This window comes from Ranitomeya imitator, chromosome 4 (assembly GCF_032444005.1).
Source record: "Ranitomeya imitator isolate aRanImi1 chromosome 4, aRanImi1.pri, whole genome shotgun sequence".
NCBI classification, from domain to species: Eukaryota; Metazoa; Chordata; class Amphibia; order Anura; family Dendrobatidae; genus Ranitomeya; species Ranitomeya imitator.
The window spans coordinates 524100756-524120887 of NC_091285.1; the positions used below are offsets into that span (position 1 = coordinate 524100756).

Below are 20132 nucleotides of genomic sequence, written 5' to 3' on the forward strand. Positions count from 1 at the left end.
GGTCCTTCCTTGCCGTGTCATTGGTGCCAACATGTATCAGAAGAAATGGGTGGACGTCCTTGGAGCTGAAGAGCTTTGGTATCCTATCGGTCACATCCTTGATCATCGCACCTGGAAGGCAGCATACTTCTCTTGCAGTTATGTCCGGTCTGCAGATGGCTGCTTCTGTGCCTCTCAGTAGTGAGTCTCCCACCACCACCACTCTTTGTTGCTTCTTGGCTGTACTTTTTGCTGTCACTTGTTGCTGTGTGCCCTTTTCTTTTTTGCTTGCTGGTATTGTTTCATCCTTAGGTGTGCCATCTTCATCCTCTACAAAGATTTGATATCGGTTCTTCAGTTGTGTGGTTGGTGATTTCTCCATGGTCTTCTTGCTTCTTTTGGTCACATGCTTCCACTCATCTGCTTTTGGAGGTTCTCTGACACTTTTTTCACCTTCTGTGACCAGTAGAGATGCTTCTGTTCTGTCTAGAAAGTCTTCATTCTCTTTGATGAGTTTCAAAGTTGCTATTCTTTCTTCCAGACCCCGCACCTTTTCTTCTAAAAGGGCCACTAGTCTACACTTCTGACAGGTGAAATTTAATTCTTCTTCTGGTCGATCTGTGAACATGTAGCACATGCTGCAGCTCACCATGTAGGTTGTCACATCTGCCATGTTGCTCCTAGATCCTGCTGACTTGCTGTGTGTTTTCCTTCTTGTGTAATCTAGTCAGCCAAGCTCTCTTGCATTAATGTCCTACAGGCAAAATTTACGGCGCGCGGTTTGGTGATTCTTTCCAAGCAGCAGGTCCCGGCTGTACCCAACGATCTTCTAGCTTAGGGAGACTCTTCGCTTTTCCCAGAAAGCACCTGGAATATGCAAATTAGCCTCCTCAAGCTTGAATCCCTGGTTTGGTGATTCTTTCCAAGCAGCTGGTCCCGGCTGTACCCAACGATCTTCTAGCTTAGGGAGACTCTTCGCTTTTCCCAGAAAGCACCTGGAATATGCAAATTAGCCTCCTCAAGCTTGAATCCCTGGTTTGGTGATTCTTTCCAAGCAGCTGGTCCCGGCTGTACCCAACGATCTTCTAGCTTAGGGAGACTCTTCGCTTTTCCCAGAAAGCACCTGGAATATGCAAATTAGCCTCCTCAAGCTTGAATCCCTGGTTTGGTGATTCTTTCCAAGCAGCAGGTCCCGGCTGTACCCAACGATCTTCTAGCTTAGGGAGACTCTTCGCTTTTCCCAGAAAGCACCTGGAATATGCAAATTAGCCTCCTCAAGCTTGAATCCCTGGTTTGGTGATTCTTTCCAAGCAGCTGGTCCCGGCTGTACCCAACGATCTTCTAGCTTAGGGAGACTCTTCGCTTTTCCCAGAAAGCACCTGGAATATGCAAATTAGCCTCCTCAAGCTTGAATCCCTGGTTTGGTGATTCTTTCCAAGCAGCTGGTCCCGGCTGTACCCAACGATCTTCTAGCTTAGGGAGACTCTTCGCTTTTCCCAGAAAGCACCTGGAATATGCAAATTAGCCTCCTCAAGCTTGAATCCCTGGTTTGGTGATTCTTTCCAAGCAGCTGGTCCCGGCTGTACCCAACGATCTTCTAGCTTAGGGAGACTCTTCGCTTTTCCCAGAAAGCACCTGGAATATGCAAATTAGCCTCCTCAAGCTTGAATCCCTGGTTTGGTGATTCTTTCCAAGCAGCTGGTCCCGGCTGTACCCAACGATCTTCTAGCTTAGGGAGACTCTTCGCTTTTCCCAGAAAGCACCTGGAATATGCAAATTAGCCTCCTCAAGCTTGAATCCCTGGTTTGGTGATTCTTTCCAAGCAGCTGGTCCCGGCTGTACCCAACGATCTTCTAGCTTAGGGAGACTCTTCGCTTTTCCCAGAAAGCACCTGGAATATGCAAATTAGCCTCCTCAAGCTTGAATCCCTGGTTTGGTGATTCTTTCCAAGCAGCAGGTCCCGGCTGTACCCAACGATCTTCTAGCTTAGGGAGACTCTTCGCTTTTCCCAGAAAGCACCTGGAATATGCAAATTAGCCTCCTCAAGCTTGAATCCCTGGTTTGGTGATTCTTTCCAAGCAGCTGGTCCCGGCTGTACCCAACGATCTTCTAGCTTAGGGAGACTCTTCGCTTTTCCCAGAAAGCACCTGGAATATGCAAATTAGCCTCCTCAAGCTTGAATCCCTGGTTTGGTGATTCTTTCCAAGCAGCTGGTCCCGGCTGTACCCAACGATCTTCTAGCTTAGGGAGACTCTTCGCTTTTCCCAGAAAGCACCTGGAATATGCAAATTAGCCTCCTCAAGCTTGAATCCCTGGTTTGGTGATTCTTTCCAAGCAGCAGGTCCCGGCTGTACCCAACGATCTTCTAGCTTAGGGAGACTCTTCGCTTTTCCCAGAAAGCACCTGGAATATGCAAATTAGCCTCCTCAAGCTTGAATCCCTGGTTTGGTGATTCTTTCCAAGCAGCTGGTCCCGGCTGTACCCAACGATCTTCTAGCTTAGGGAGACTCTTCGCTTTTCCCAGAAAGCACCTGGAATATGCAAATTAGCCTCCTCAAGCTTGAATCCCTGGTTTGGTGATTCTTTCCAAGCAGCTGGTCCCGGCTGTACCCAACGATCTTCTAGCTTAGGGAGACTCTTCGCTTTTCCCAGAAAGCACCTGGAATATGCAAATTAGCCTCCTCAAGCTTGAATCCCTGGTTTGGTGATTCTTTCCAAGCAGCAGGTCCCGGCTGTACCCAACGATCTTCTAGCTTAGGGAGACTCTTCGCTTTTCCCAGAAAGCACCTGGAATATGCAAATTAGCCTCCTCAAGCTTGAATCCCTGGTTTGGTGATTCTTTCCAAGCAGCTGGTCCCGGCTGTACCCAACGATCTTCTAGCTTAGGGAGACTCTTCGCTTTTCCCAGAAAGCACCTGGAATATGCAAATTAGCCTCCTCAAGCTTGAATCCCTGGTTTGGTGATTCTTTCCAAGCAGCTGGTCCCGGCTGTACCCAACGATCTTCTAGCTTAGGGAGACTCTTCGCTTTTCCCAGAAAGCACCTGGAATATGCAAATTAGCCTCCTCAAGCTTGAATCCCTGGTTTGGTGATTCTTTCCAAGCAGCTGGTCCCGGCTGTACCCAACGATCTTCTAGCTTAGGGAGACTCTTCGCTTTTCCCAGAAAGCACCTGGAATATGCAAATTAGCCTCCTCAAGCTTGAATCCCTGGTTTGGTGATTCTTTCCAAGCAGCTGGTCCCGGCTGTACCCAACGATCTTCTAGCTTAGGGAGACTCTTCGCTTTTCCCAGAAAGCACCTGGAATATGCAAATTAGCCTCCTCAAGCTTGAATCCCTGGTTTGGTGATTCTTTCCAAGCAGCTGGTCCCGGCTGTACCCAACGATCTTCTAGCTTAGGGAGACTCTTCGCTTTTCCCAGAAAGCACCTGGAATATGCAAATTAGCCTCCTCAAGCTTGAATCCCTGGTTTGGTGATTCTTTCCAAGCAGCTGGTCCCGGCTGTACCCAACGATCTTCTAGCTTAGGGAGACTCTTCGCTTTTCCCAGAAAGCACCTGGAATATGCAAATTAGCCTCCTCAAGCTTGAATCCCTGGTTTGGTGATTCTTTCCAAGCAGCTGGTCCCGGCTGTACCCAACGATCTTCTAGCTTAGGGAGACTCTTCGCTTTTCCCAGAAAGCACCTGGAATATGCAAATTAGCCTCCTCAAGCTTGAATCCCTGGTTTGGTGATTCTTTCCAAGCAGCTGGTCCCGGCTGTACCCAACGATCTTCTAGCTTAGGGAGACTCTTCGCTTTTCCCAGAAAGCACCTGGAATATGCAAATTAGCCTCCTCAAGCTTGAATCCCTGGTTTGGTGATTCTTTCCAAGCAGCTGGTCCCGGCTGTACCCAACGATCTTCTAGCTTAGGGAGACTCTTCGCTTTTCCCAGAAAGCACCTGGAATATGCAAATTAGCCTCCTCAAGCTTGAATCCCTGGTTTGGTGATTCTTTCCAAGCAGCTGGTCCCGGCTGTACCCAACGATCTTCTAGCTTAGGGAGACTCTTCGCTTTTCCCAGAAAGCACCTGGAATATGCAAATTAGCCTCCTCAAGCTTGAATCCCTGGTTTGGTGATTCTTTCCAAGCAGCTGGTCCCGGCTGTACCCAACGATCTTCTAGCTTAGGGAGACTCTTCGCTTTTCCCAGAAAGCACCTGGAATATGCAAATTAGCCTCCTCAAGCTTGAATCCCTGGTTTGGTGATTCTTTCCAAGCAGCTGGTCCCGGCTGTACCCAACGATCTTCTAGCTTAGGGAGACTCTTCGCTTTTCCCAGAAAGCACCTGGAATATGCAAATTAGCCTCCTCAAGCTTGAATCCCTGGTTTGGTGATTCTTTCCAAGCAGCTGGTCCCGGCTGTACCCAACGATCTTCTAGCTTAGGGAGACTCTTCGCTTTTCCCAGAAAGCACCTGGAATATGCAAATTAGCCTCCTCAAGCTTGAATCCCTGGTTTGGTGATTCTTTCCAAGCAGCTGGTCCCGGCTGTACCCAACGATCTTCTAGCTTAGGGAGACTCTTCGCTTTTCCCAGAAAGCACCTGGAATATGCAAATTAGCCTCCTCAAGCTTGAATCCCTGGTTTGGTGATTCTTTCCAAGCAGCTGGTCCCGGCTGTACCCAACGATCTTCTAGCTTAGGTAGACTCTTCGCTTTTCCCAGAAAGCACCTGGAATATGCAAATTAGCCTCCTCAAGCTTGAATCCCTGGTTTGGTGATTCTTTCCAAGCAGCTGGTCCCGGCTGTACCCAACGATCTTCTAGCTTAGGGAGACTCTTCGCTTTTCCCAGAAAGCACCTGGAATATGCAAATTAGCCTCCTCAAGCTTGAATCCCTGGTTTGGTGATTCTTTCCAAGCAGCTGGTCCCGGCTGTACCCAACGATCTTCTAGCTTAGGGAGACTCTTCGCTTTTCCCAGAAAGCACCTGGAATATGCAAATTAGGCTCCTCAAGCTTGAATCCCTGGTTTGGTGATTCTTTCCAAGCAGCTGGTCCCGGCTGTACCCAACGATCTTCTAGCTTAGGGAGACTCTTCGCTTTTCCCAGAAAGCACCTGGAATATGCAAATTAGCCTCCTCAAGCTTGAATCCCTGGTTTGGGAAAAGTGATAAGACAACTTTATTTTTGGGGTCAGTACGATTACAGTGATAGCACATTTTTTTTATGTTTTGCCGCTTTTACACAATAAAAACTATTTTATTGAAAAAATGTTGTTGCATCGCTTTATTTTGAGAGCTGTAGCTTTTTTATTTCTCCAACGATGAAGTTGTATAGTGGCTTGTTTTTTGAGGGACAAGATGACGTTTCCAGAGATACAATTTTTATTTACATTTGTCTTTTTGATCGCCTTTTTATTTTACTTTTTCTCTAGGAGTATGATGAAAAACCATACTTTGCCACATTTTTTTAAGGCATTCTCTCTAAGGGTTAACTACAGTTACAGTTTTCGGTTCGTTCTGGATGTGGCGACAGGGCTGCCACTAGAAATTTCGGGGCCCCATACTGGCAAAATTTTCGGGGCCCCCTTGAGACTCCGCCCAGGCTCCACCCCAGCCCCGCCTCCAGGCTCCACCCCAGCCCCGCCTCCAGGCTCCACCCCTCAAACTGTCCACAGTCCCACCGCTCTCTCTTGGAAAAACTCCACTTCTCACCAATCACACATTAACAGTTCCCATCACCAGATCACACATATAGCAGGCAGCTTTTGTTTTGGCCAAAAGATTTTTTAAGCCGCCACTATAACACGGTAGACACTTTTGGCCAGGCCCTACTCTGCTGTAACCTATTAAATATTTGTTAAAATATGCAATACAATTTAGGTATATTTTTATTTATTTTTCAATTTTTAAAATGCCCAATAATATCACATAGAAGGAACAAATACCACAACACCATGACCAGATGACATATTACCACCACAGTGATCGAATAATATCACATACAAGGAACAAATACCACAACACCATGTCCAGACCACATATTACCACCACATAGTGACTGAATACTACAATTCTGATCAGTAATTTTTAAAAAAGCACCATACTATCACCATAAGTGCCATTATACACAGGAGATCTGTACTTAGTATGCAGTGTCTGTGTACAGATAATATAGTGATCACTAGTGAAATTATACACAGGAGCTCTGTATACAGTGTATAGTGTCAGTGTATAGGTAACACACTGACTCACCAGTGACGTCTCTAGGTGAAGTCCTTCATCTTTCATCCAGCACAGACCGCCATCATTTCATCCAGCCAGGACTTCTCTCTGCAGGAAATAACACAGTTATCTCGAGCTCCGCTTGCAGAACACATTACTTAATTTTTCACAACTTCTACATTACACCACATGAAGAAGGCGACATAGTATCACTCTATACAGTAACAGGACCGCCCCCCATTTAAAACAGTATACTCAAACAATAAAATAAATACATCACTGCAGTAATAATATCCCTAAATTAGCCCCTATGGTATTAATAATATCACCCAGCCTGGCCCCGTGTGTCTCATTCCTGGCGTCAGCCAGATATTCTCCCATCCTGCCCTCATGAGTATCCATTCTGCCCCATATGATCTCCTTATCCTGCCCCATATGATCGCCCCATGTGATCTCTCCATCCTGCCCCATCTGTCTCCATCATATCCATCCTGCCCCATGATCCTGCACGATCTGTCTCCAATTCTGCCCCCAGTGTCTCCAATCATGCCCCATGTCTCCATTCTGCCCCCTATGTCTCCAACCATGCCCCCATGTCTGCAATCCTGACACTTGTCTCCAATCATGCCCCCTGTGTCTCCATTTGCCCCATCTGTCTCCAATCCTGCCCCATCTGTCTCCAGTCATGCCCCCATGTCTTTCATCCTGCCCCGTGTCTCCAATCATGCCCCGTATCTCCATTCTGCCCCGTGTCTCGCATTCTGCCCCTGGGTCTCACAGTCTGCCCCTGTGTCCAGCATTCTGCACCTGTCACTGTGTCCAGCATTCTGCCCCTGTCACTGTATCCAGCATTTCTGCCCCACTGTGTCCAGCATTCTGCCCCACTGTGTCCAGCATTCTGCCCCACTGTGTCCAACATTCTGCCCCACTGTGTGTCCAGCATTCTGCCCCACTGTGTGTCCAGCATTCTGCCCCACTGTGTCCGGCATTTCTGCCCCACTGTGTCCGGCATTTCTGCCCCACTGTGTCCGGCATTTCTGCCCCTGTGTGTCCACCATTCTGCCCCACTGTGTCTGGCATTTCTGCCCCTGTGTGTCCACCATTCTGTCCCACTGTGTCCAGCATTTCTGCCCCACTGTGTCCAGCATTCTGCCCCTGTGTGTCCAGCATTCTGCCCCACTGTGTGTCCAGCATTCTGCCCCACTGTGTCCGGCATTTCTGCCCCACTGTGTCCGGCATTTCTGCCCCACTGTGTCCGGCATTTCTGCCCCATTGTGTCCAGCATCCTGCCCCACTGTGTCCAGCATTTCTGCCCCACTGTGTCCAGCATTTCTGCCCCACTGTGTCCAGCATTTCTGCCCCACTGTGTCCAGCATTTCTGCCCCACTGTGTCCAGCATTTCTGCCCCACTGTGTCCAGCATTTCTGCCCCACTGTGTCCAGCATTTCTGCCCCATTGTGTCCAGCATCCTGCCCCACTGTGTCCAGCATTTCTGCCCCACTGTGTGTCCAGCATTCTGCCCCACTTGTTGTGAATTCTGTGGTCACAAGTGGTATTGCAGTCTCTGGGCGTCCTCCCTCAGGTGTTTTGGTGAGCTCGTTGGCTGCCTTGCTATTTAGCTCCACCTGAGTCTGTCTTCCTTGCTCCTTGTCAATGTTCCAGTGTTGGATCTGAGCTACTGCATCTTTCCTTGGGCCTGCTGCTCTGCTAGATAAGTGCTTCTAGTTTGTTTTCTGTTTTTTCTGTCCAGCTTGTTATTATCTTTTGCTGGAAGCTCTGAGAAGCAAAGGGGTGCACCGCCGTGCTGTTAGTTCGGCACGGTGGGTCTTTTTGCCCCTTTGCGTGGTTTTCGTTTTAGGGTTTTTTGTAGACTGCATAGTTCTCTTTGCTATCCTCGCTCTGTCTAGAATATCGGGCCTCACTTTGCTGAATCTATTTCATTCCTACGTTTGTCTTTTCATCTTGCTAACAGTCATTATATGTGGGGGCTGCCTATTCCTTTGGGGTATTTCTCTGAGGTAAGTCAGGCTTGTATTTCTATCTTCAGGCTAGTCAGCTCCTCAGGCAGTGCCGAGTTGCATAGGTAGTGATAGGCGCAATCCACTGCTGCTTCCAGTTGTGTGAGGACAGTTCAGGTACTGCAGTCTACAGAGATTCCACGTCTCTGAGCTCGTCCTATTGTTTTGGGTTATTGCCAGATCTCTGTATGTGCGCTGATTACTGCACGCTGTGTTGCCTGATTGCCAGCCATAACAGTACAAGGAGCCCATTCAATGATTTCCAATAGAGGGAAAAAAGAAATCCTGACATCATTTTTTTTTCTTAGCTCTGTCTTCAGTCTTTTTTTTCCCCTAGACATTAGAGTGCTTCAGGACACAGCTGTGGACATGGATATTCAGGCTCTGTGCTCCTCAGTGGATAATCTCGTTGTAAATGTACAAAAGATTCAAGATACTATTGATCAGAAATCGATGCTAGAACCAAGAATTCCGATTCCTGATTTGTTTTTTGGTGACAGAACTAAGTTCCTGAGCTTCAGAAATAATTGTAAGCTATTTTTGGCCTTGAAACCTCATTCTTCTGGTAATCCTATTCAACAGGTTTTGATTATTATTTCTTTTTTGCGCGGCGACCCACAGGACTGGGCGTTTTCTCTTGCACCAGGAGATTCTGCATTGAGTAATATTGATGCATTTTTCCAGGCGCTGGGATTGCTTTACGATGAGCCTAATTCAGTGGATCAAGCTGAGAAAAATCTGCTGGCTTTATGCCAGGGTCAGGATGATGTAGAACTATATTGTCAGAAATTTAGAAAATGGTCAGTACTCACTCTGTGGAATGAATCTGCACTAGCGGCTTTGTTCAGAAAGGGTCTCTCTGAAGCTCTTAAGGATGTAATGGTGGGATTTCCTATGCCTGCTGGTTTGAATGAGTCTATGTCCTTGGCCATTCAGATCGGTCGTCGCTTGCGCGAGCGTAAATCTGTGCACCATCTGGCGGTATTGTCTGAGAGTAAGCCTGAGCCTATGCAGTGCAACAGGACTATGACTAAAGTAGAACGGCACGAACACAGACGTCTGAACAGACTGTGTTTCTATTGTGGTGATTCTACTCATGCTATTTCTAATTGTCCTAAACGCACTAGGCGGTTCGATAGCTCTGCCGTTATTGGTACTGTACAGTCCAAATTCCTTTTGTCCATTACCTTAATGTGCTCTTTGTCATCATATTCTGTCATGGCGTTTGTGGATTCAGGCGCTGCCCTGAATCTGATGGATTTGGATTATGCTAAACGTTGTGGATTTTTCTTGGAGCCTTTGCGGTGTCCTATTCCGTTGAGAGGAATTGATGCTACACCTCTGGCCAAGAATAAGCCTCAGTACTGGGCCCAGCTGACCATGTGCATGGCTCCTGCACATCAGGAAGTTATTCGCTTTTTGGTACTGCATAATTTGCATGATGTGGTCGTGTTGGGGTTGCCATGGCTACAAACCCATAATCCAGTATTGGATTGGAACTCTATGTCGGTAACCAGCTGGGGTTGTCAGGGAGTACATGGTGATGTTCCATTTTTGTCTATTTCGTCATCCATTCCTTCTGACATCCCAGAGTTCTTGTCGGACTTTCAGGATGTATTTGAAGAGTCCAAGTCTGATGCCCTTCCTCCGCATAGGAATTGTGATTGTGCTATCGATTTGATTCCTGGTAGTAAATTCCCTAAGGGTCGTTTATTTAATTTGTCCGTACCTGAACACACCGCTATGCGCAGTTATGTGAAGGAGTCCCTGGAGAAGGGACATATTCGCCCATCGTCGTCACCATTGGGAGCAGGGTTCTTTTTTGTAGCCAAGAAGGATGGTTCGCTAAGACCGTGTATTGATTACCGCCTTCTTAATAAGATCACTGTTAAGTTTCAGTATCCCTTGCCATTGATTTCTGACTTGTTTGCTCGGATTAAGGGGGCTAGTTGGTTTACTAAGATTGATCTTCGTGGTGCGTATAATCTGGTGAGAATCAGGCAGGGAGATGAATGGAAAACGGCATTTAATACGCCCGAGGGTCATTTTGAGTATCTGGTGATGCCGTTCGGACTTGCCAATGCTCCATCTGTTTTTCAGTCTTTTATGCATGACATTTTTCGTGAGTATCTGGATAAATTCTTGATTGTTTACTTGGATGACATTTTGATCTTCTCAGATGATTGGGAGTCTCATGTAAAGCAAGTCAGAATGGTTTTCCAGGTACTGCGTGCTAATTCCTTGTTTGTGAAGGGATCAAAGTGTCTCTTCGGTGTGCAGAAAGTTTCATTTTTGGGGTTCATCTTTTCCCCTTCTACTATCGAGATGGATCCGGTTAAGGTTCAGGCCATCCAGGATTGGACTCAGCCGACATCTCTAAAAAGTTTGCAGAAATTCCTGGGCTTTGCTAATTTTTATCGTCGCTTCATCTGTAATTTTTCTAGCATTGCCAGACCATTGACCGATTTGACCAAGAAGGGTGCTGATTTGGTTAATTGGTCTTCTGCTGCCGTGGAAGCTTTTCAGGAGTTGAAGCGTCGTTTTTGCTGTGCCCCTGTGTTGTGTCAACCTGATGTTTCTCTTCCGTTCCAGGTCGAGGTTGATGCTTCTGAGATTGGTGCAGGGGCGGTTTTGTCACAGAGAGGTTCTGGTTGCTCAGTGTTCAAACCATGTGCTTTCTTTTCCAGGAAATTTTCTGCTGCTGAGCGTAATTATGATGTGGGCAACCGAGAGTTGCTGGCCATGAAGTGGGCATTCGAGGAGTGGCGTCATTGGCTTGAGGGTGCTAAGCATCGCGTGGTGGTTTTGACTGATCATAAGAACCTTACTTATCTTGAGTCTGCCAAGCGCTTGAATCCTAGACAGGCCCGTTGGTCGTTATTTTTTGCTCGTTTTGATTTTGTGATTTCATACCTTCCGGGCTCTAAAAATGTGAAGGCGGATGCTCTGTCTAGGAGTTTTGTGCCCGACTCTCCGGGGTTATCTGAGCCGGCGAGTATCCTCAAGGAAGGAGTCATTGTGTCTGCCATCTCCCCTGATTTGCGGAGAGTGTTGCAGAAATTTCAGGCTAATAAACCTGATCGTTGTCCGGCCGAGAAACTGTTCGTCCCTGATAGGTGGACTAGTAAAGTTATCTCTGAACTTCATTGTTCGGTGCTGGCCGGTCATCCAGGAATCTTTGGTACCAGGGAGTTGGTTGCTAGATCCTTTTGGTGGCCGTCTCTGTCGCGGGATGTGCGTGCTTTTGTGCAGTCCTGTGGAATTTGTGCTAGGGCTAAGCCCTGCTGTTCACGTGCCAGTGGGTTGCTTTTGCCCTTGCCGGTCCCGAAGAGGCCTTGGACACATATTTCGATGGATTTCATTTCTGACCTTCCCGTTTCTCAAAAGATGTCTGTCATTTGGGTGGTCTGTGATCGCTTTTCTAAAATGGTCCATCTGGTGCCCTTGGTTAAATTGCCTTCCTCCTCTGATTTGGTGCCTTTGTTCTTCCAGCATGTGGTTCGTTTACATGGCATTCCTGAGAATATTGTTTCTGACAGAGGTTCCCAGTTTGTCTCAAGGTTCTGGCGAGCCTTTTGTGGTAGGATGGGCATTGACCTATCTTTTTCCTCGGCCTTCCATCCTCAGACTAATGGCCAGACCGAACGAACCAATCAGACCTTGGAAACATATCTGAGATGTTTTGTTTCCGCTGACCAGGATGATTGGGTGTCATTTTTACCGTTGGCTGAGTTCGCCCTTAATAATCGGGCCAGCTCGGCTACCTTGGTCTCTCCATTTTTCTGCAATTCTGGGTTCCATCCTCGTTTCTCTTCAGGACAGGTTGAGTCTTCGGACTGTCCTGGTGTGGATTATGTGGTGGACAGGTTGCAGCAGATCTGGACTCAGGTAGTGGACAATTTGACCTTGTCCCAGGAGAAGGCTCAGCTTTTCGCTAATCGCAGACGCCGTGTGGGACCCCGACTTCGTGTTGGGGATCTGGTTTGGTTATCTTCTCGTCATATACCTATGAAGGTTTCCTCTCCTAAATTTAAACCTCGTTTTATTGGTCCGTATAGGATTTCTGAGATTCTCAATCCGGTGTCTTTTCGTCTGACCCTCCCAGACTCCTTTTCCATACATAATGTATTCCATAGGTCGTTGTTGAGGAGATACGTGGCACCTATGGTTCCATCTGTGGAGCCTCCTGCCCCTGTTTTGGTGGAGGGGGAATTGGAGTATATTGTGGAGAAGATTTTGGATTCTCGTGTCTCTAGACGGAAACTCCAGTATCTGGTCAAATGGAAGGGTTATGCTCAGGAAGATAATTCCTGGGTTTTTGCCTCTGATGTCCATGCCCCAGATCTTGTTCGTGCCTTTCATGTGGCTCATCCTGGTCGGCCTGGGGGTTCTGGTGAGGGTTCGGTGACCCCTCCTCAAGGGGGGGGTACTGTTGTGAATTCTGTGGTCACAAGTGGTATTGCAGTCTCTGGGCGTCCTCCCTCAGGTGTTTTGGTGAGCTCGTTGGCTGCCTTGCTATTTAGCTCCACCTGAGTCTGTCTTCCTTGCTCCTTGTCAATGTTCCAGTGTTGGATCTGAGCTACTGCATCTTTCCTTGGGCCTGCTGCTCTGCTAGATAAGTGCTTCTAGTTTGTTTTCTGTTTTTTCTGTCCAGCTTGTTATTATCTTTTGCTGGAAGCTCTGAGAAGCAAAGGGGTGCACCGCCGTGCTGTTAGTTCGGCACGGTGGGTCTTTTTGCCCCTTTGCGTGGTTTTCGTTTTAGGGTTTTTTGTAGACTGCATAGTTCTCTTTGCTATCCTCGCTCTGTCTAGAATATCGGGCCTCACTTTGCTGAATCTATTTCATTCCTACGTTTGTCTTTTCATCTTGCTAACAGTCATTATATGTGGGGGCTGCCTATTCCTTTGGGGTATTTCTCTGAGGTAAGTCAGGCTTGTATTTCTATCTTCAGGCTAGTCAGCTCCTCAGGCAGTGCCGAGTTGCATAGGTAGTGATAGGCGCAATCCACTGCTGCTTCCAGTTGTGTGAGGACAGTTCAGGTACTGCAGTCTACAGAGATTCCACGTCTCTGAGCTCGTCCTATTGTTTTGGGTTATTGCCAGATCTCTGTATGTGCGCTGATTACTGCACGCTGTGTTGCCTGATTGCCAGCCATAACACCCACTGTGTCCACCATTCTGCCCCTGTGTGTCCAGCATTTCTGCCCCTGTGTGTCCAGCATTCTGCCCCACTGTGTCCACCATTCTGCCCGTGTGTCCAGCCTTTCTGCCCCTGTGTGTCCAGCATTCTGCCCCACTGTGTCCACCATTCTGTCCCACTGTGTCCAGCATTTCTGCCCCACTGTGTGTCCAGCATTCTGCCCCACTGTGTCCACCATTCTGCCCCTGTGTGTCCAGCATTTCTGCCCCTGTGTGTCCAGCATTCTGCCCCACTGTGTCCACCATTCTGCCCCACTGTGTCCAGCATTTCTGCCCCTGTGTGTCCAGCATTCTGCCCTACTGTGTCCACCATTCTGCCCCTGTGTGTCCAGCATTTCTGCCCCTGTGTGTCCAGCATTCTGCCCCACTGTGTCCACCATTCTGCCCGTGTGTCCAGCATTTCTGCCCCTGTGTGTCCACCATTCTGCCCCACTGTGTCCAGCATTCTGCCCCACTGTGTCCACCATTCTGCCCCACTGTGTGCGGCATTTCTGCCCCTGTGTGTCCAGCATTTCTGCCCCTGTGTCCATCATCCTGCCCCCCGGGCCCCCCTGGATCGCAGCAGCTCTCAAAGAAAAAAAAAAACACAACTTCTTACCTGGCCAAGCTCCAGCGCCGGGTGAAGCTCCCTCTCCAGGCTCCACACAGACGCACTCGCCGCCGGGCCCGGCGGCTGACAATGACGTCAGACGCCGGCGACGCCGGCGAGTGCGCACTGCGGCCCTATTCAGCCGCCAGCCTCAGACTGGCTGGCGGCTGTTAACTATTGACGTGCGGGCGCGGGCCCGCACGTCAATAGTGTGCCGCTGCCGCAGCGCCTGCAGGGGGGGCCCGGTGACCAGATGAGACGGGGCCCGATGCGGGCCCCCTCTGCTCACCGGGCCCCATACGCCAGTCACGGCTGTCATGCCCTGATGGCGGCCCTGTGTGGCGATACCAACTATGTGTCCTTTTTTGTTTGTTTTAAAAATACTTATTTACATGTATTTTTTATTATTATTATTTTGTGATTTTTTATTATGTCTGCAGATTTTTTTTTTTTTACTTAGTCCCTCTCTATGTGACTTGCACCTTTTTCAATTTGATCGCTGGTATAAAGTATTACAATGCTTTATATTTTTCATTGCTGCACTGACACAAGCTTCTTGGACCATGCTCTGAGCATGGTCTAAGATGCTTTCCACAGCTTGTTGAACTGAGGGGTCGTAGGGTCACGATGGCAATGATCGGGCTTCCTCTCCCTGCCTTCTAAATGCTGCGATGGATATCGATTCCAGTATTTAGGGAGTTAAACAGCCAGGGATGGTGCTGTCACCGCAGGAGCTCGGCCATTAGCAGTGTCGATCTCCTGCAGTGATCTGGTGGGTGCCGCTCAGCTGTCAGTGTTTACACCCAGTGACAGTTTTAGCCCCTAGCGGACATAGTACGTCATGACACGGGAACTGACACCCACTCATGACATGCTATGTCCATCATTGGTCGTACATAGGTTAATGGTGTAGCAGCCTCTGTGGCCTTTCAGAAAATGTGTGTATATACTGACTGACATGTGACACTTAGATTGCACACAGGGAACTTCCTTTCACTAAGCATATTATGAAGGTAATTGGTTATAACAGAAATTTTTAGGGGTTTCGTCGCAAAAGGGTTGAATACATATGCACATACCAATTTTGAGTTATTTGATCCCATAAATGTAATTTATGCGTACATTTTTCTCACTTCACTTCACCAACTTAGACTTTTTAGTGCTGATGTATCACACACAAATTGGATTACAAAAATCTTTACACACAGGTTGCAATGTAAGAAAATAGGTAAAAAGCCAAGGGGGTGAATACTTTCGCAAACTAATGTACATAGGACTAAAATGCAGCAATTCAGGTTTCTTGTCATGCAATGACAACTTACTCGTCCACGATGGGATAGTGTCCTCTGTGAAACACACTCAAGCAGTTTCTTCTCCACTGTTCCTAGTGGGTAGTGAAAGGGCTGAAAACTTTGCAGGTCCTCGTATGTCAAGTAGCAAATGAGATGACCAAGCCTGAAACATTTAATTGAAACTACCTAAAACCAGCTCATAAATGTACATGGCATATGGAAATCATCAGACTTTGCTACTAACACATTGATGCAAGCAGAACAATTCACTGAGGAACACAATTTTTTAGGAGTTAGGTCAGACAACTGTTCTTAATTAATTTTTGGATGCTGAATCCAGAAATGATCTCAGTTTTTCTCTATCACGTCAAGTTTTTGAACTATAGGATTTTTGTCTTCTCAAAACTATGTAAACTACTGTACCTAAAAAGTGTTGTTGTTTTTTTAAATAGTACAAATATGAACAAAAAATGAAATATATAGGAAATAGGCATGACAAAGTTGTGACTACTCTTACAAGTTGCCACGTAGCTCTATATGAGTCGAATTGTAATCAGATAACAAGTCTTATTACAGATATCAGTGCAATTGTGCTTCTCTGGCACGTAAGTTGTGTAGGAAAAACTTGACGTGCTAGAAAAAAACTGACTACATTTTTGGAATCAGCATGCCAATTTTAGTATAAATCAGCTCAAAAACCTAACTCAACAGAAAATGTTTTTCAAATTGTTCCCCTGTGGAGAGCGTCTATAACCTATGATCTTGAGTAATTACAGGGCAAATGGGAGGTAAGGTTACTTATGCCTGAAATGGTAGTCCTATACATTTTTTTTATTATTCTGTATCAACAATCACCAAATGCAAGCTCATGAGGTGTTTAACATTGAAAATGAAAATACAAATACAACTCACTGCCACCGTCCACTATCTCCCATTTGAATCCACAGCTGACATAGAATGTATTGTAACTGTTTGCATTAGGCGTATGGCATTGATTATTACCCTATTCCATTTGCAGATGTCATGAGAAAGGAGTATCAGGCATATTGGATTCCAACATGCTCAATCCTTTGTTCAAATGTAAGATAAGCAGCTGCCAAAGGAGTCTGGCATAGGCCTTTTCCTCTCTGTCCATAAAAAAACACGTGCTTGGATTTGTATGAGCATTCAGTTGGATGAAAAACATAAGGTGGGCTGCGCTGCTGGAGAAAATCGATTATTCAACAAAGATGATGATAAAGGGTTTTTATTCTTAACGCATTTTAACGCCGTGTTGGTGTCTTTATCAAGTGAAAAAAACAAATGTGAGCTTTGTATGAGAAAATTCAGAGGAACAGACATTGGCTGGACATCCAGGGAAAAAAACGAAACGACCACACCAGCAAATACTTCGGCTGGATGTGTGTCCTTGGGCGCACATTCTGCTAAAGTGTATTGCAGCATACACACCCATCAGGAAGGTAAGAGTAATCATTTAGATTTTTTTAAATCAGTGAGTACAAGGTGCCCGTGGCCATTCTACTACATGGATGACTATGGGGAGTGCATTATACTATATGGAGAGTATGGAGGGTGCATTATACTAAATGGAGGACTATGTGCTGTGCAATATACTATATGGAGAACTATGGGGAGAGCATTATACTTTTGCTATGGAGCACCATGACTTCTATGTTCACCCCTGATGAGTATAATGGTTTATTTTTTTGTATACATTAAAGAACAATGGCAGATCGGGGGACATATACCAGAATGGGGGATATATATACCAGAAAGGGGCCCAGAATAAGGAACATACATCGGAATTGAGTATATATGCCAGGATAGGGCCAGGACGAGGGATATAAATACCAGGATGGAGGGCATATATATACCAGGATAACGGACATATATACCAGGATAGAGGACATGTATATAATCAGGATGGGATTTGGCCCTGGTGCAAGATTTGCAGACTATGCAAAGCTAGGAGAGATAGCTAATACTAGAGAAGACAGAAAAAGGATTCAGAAGGATCTAGATAAGCTTGAACAATGGGCAGCTACTAATAGAATGATATTTATCTGGGCAAGAAAAACTAAAATTACATCTATAGAATGGGAGGAACAGAACTAAGCAACAACACATGTGAAAAAGACTTGGGTACTGTGGAGCGCCCACTAGGCTTGTGGGGTACTCGGGCCGGGTCCGGTGATACTTAAAGGGGAAGGTCATAGCAGCGGTGGCCCGGTCCGTGGCCCTGGGCGTACAATTAAAGGGGATGAAGTGTAGTGGCAAATAAAGTCTATGGAGAAATGTTCGTGACGCCACCTGTGGTACTCGGCCAGCGATGGCCGATGCTGCTTAAAGGGGACCACTGGGGCTGATGGTGTTGCAGCAGAGTTGGTATTGCTCCCCACAGATAGAGCTTAGTCCCCAGGGCTACCGATGCAGTTAGTAAGGTATAATAGATGGTGAGGTGAAGGACTGAGGGTGCAGGAAATAATTGGAGGACACAGGTATTGCAGTTTCCTTTACCTTTTACTGGTGAAATTACAGGTGCAGTCCGGGGCACAGGTTACAGTTGTTGATGGGGTCCGGGCAGCTTTGGAGTATTTTAGGATCCACCTAGCCAGGTGGGTTCGGAAGCCTTCCTTTTGTGCTGTGCTTTCTGTCCCTTGCTACCTGAAGCTTTACACAAGTTCCTCTTAGTGTCTGTTTCTCCTAACCCGTATGGTTGACAGCATGAGCCTTTCATGGCCACTGTCTGGCAGCCCCAGGCTCCTGCTTTGCTGTGGTGCTTCCAGGTGTCAGATGGGTCAGGAGACCTGTAATCTCCTGCCCTCCGGCTCTAGTTGCTGGGCCTTTAGTACCCTTGCAACCACGGACTCCGGTGTCTGGTTTCTTGTGTGCTTAATCCTGGGAAGAGCTCAGTTATAGCTCTATTCCCAGTTTCTCTCCACACACGCTTCCTTTCCCTTCAGTGTCTCACATTAAACTCACTAACTCCGCCTCCAGACCAGAACGTATAGGGAAGTTCCCCTGAAAACTGGTCTGGAGTTAGGAAGGTGTTGTATGTTTGTGTTACCTGCCAAGGGGATCCTTCCTTACTCCCAGACATGACATCACCACCCCGTGAGGAAGGCAATGCCATTGTAGAAACCGGACTCCTGGGGTGCCACATTCCCCCATAGTACAATTCAGTACTCCCAGACTGAGGAAACATAAAGAAGAACATGTTAACAGGTGAACAATTGTAAAAGGGTTACAGAGTTTCAAAAATATAAAAATTTACAAAAACCAAAACACCACAGTAATAATTGGCCAATGAATTAAGTTCCTGGGGGGCAATACTGGTCCATTTGTGTTACCCTCCTGACTTTTGAGTTTCCTCGGTGGGAACCGGCCCAACCCACCTGATGTATCGTCCCTGGGCGTGGCTACAGGACACTCTGTTGGTGGGTCTGGTCTTCGGCCACGCCAGCGGTTTATTTTCTAGGCCAAACTGAGGTAACCATGTACAAGAAAGGTCCTGACCACACATAGTCCTGTGGTCCATTTGTCCTTTAACAGGTTATTATGCATGTTTAAAAGTTCTTACAGTAGTCTCTGTAACATAGTTAGTTAGTTAGTTAGTAAGTAAGGTTCTGATGCTTTAACGGTTTAAAGGTTCTGTAGGTTCTGATGCTTTAACGGTTGCTAACTTATACATTCAAACTTATTTTTATTAGTATTACAGTGACATTTTAGTCCCTATATCCGGCTTGGATCTGACCTCTGGTACTACGGGTAGATCTACGCAGTACAGGTATTGATAGTGTCCTAACCAGATTCACTATACTTGCTACCACTGGTGTAGTGTGCTCACTATTGGCTACGCTACGGGTGATTCTACGTAGCACAAGTATACCTGATCTCCTACGACTCTCTTGCTCCGCTGCTGGTGTGGCGTCTGTTGCTTGAGCTCACCGGTCTTCAGGCTGGTCTTGAGTCACTTCTCTTTCTGGCACTACTAGCTGGGGAAAGGTCAAGACAGGTACTACGATGGCTTGGTTTACCTGAGTCCATGACTGGGGAAAGTTTCCAAGAAAGGTATGAATTTTCTCTTCCTCCTCTTCTATGGATTGAGGGTCATCTTGGTTTTCTTCGTTGCTTTTCAGTTGGTCAGGGCATATCTTCAGATGATCTCTTGATACGGCTGCTGAGGTTTCTCCTCCATTTTTACTGACAATGCATACCTTGGTATTATCAAAGTTTGAAGGCATGATGGTGTATGGTTCAGCTTCCCACTGATCATCTAGTTTGTGCATTCTTCTCTTTCTTTTGAGAACTTGTTCTCCTGGTACTAAAGGAGTAACCGGAGCTTGTTAGTTGTAGCTTTTTTCTTGTCTTTGCCTGGGTGGCAACAAACTTTTCTCTACACTTTCTTGAACTTTGTGGTATTGCTGCTGCCGCTCTATTGCTCTGTATCCCAGTCTGTATCTGGTGATGTTGTGTCAGGTGTTAAGACTCCCATGTTGAAGTCAACAGGTAAGTTGCCAGGTCTCGCTCTCATCAGGTAGGCTGGAGTGCAGTTGGTAGAGTTCACCGGGATATGGTTGTATAGGTCAACCAAGTCCAGCAACTTCTCTGGCCACAGGTTTCTCTCTTCCAGGGGCAAGGTCTTCAACAGGTCAATTACCACCTGGTTCATTTTCTCGCACATGCCATTTGTCTGCAGATGGTATGGTGTTGTTCTGATTTTCTTGCATCCGTACAGGTTACAGAGCTCCTGGAACACTTCTGCCTCAAAGGCTGGGCCTTGGTCGGTGAGTACCTTTTCAGGGTAACCGTATGGTCGACAAAAGTGTTGTTGAAATGCCTTGGCTGATGTCTTCG

The 20132-nt window shown here is 46.8% G+C and overlaps 1 protein-coding gene across 1 annotated transcript in view; it reads right to left on the reverse strand.

Annotated features, from left to right (window-relative positions):
• The window catches only part of STRC (stereocilin), a 176421-nt gene extending 160996 nt beyond the window's left edge, over nt 1-15425 (reverse strand). Inside the window, exon 1 of the mRNA XM_069766138.1 lies at nt 15306-15425. The gene's annotated coding sequence lies outside the window, so the exon portion shown is untranslated. The remainder of the gene's footprint in view (nt 1-15305) is intronic.
• Between the last annotated feature and the right edge of the window lie 4707 nt (nt 15426-20132).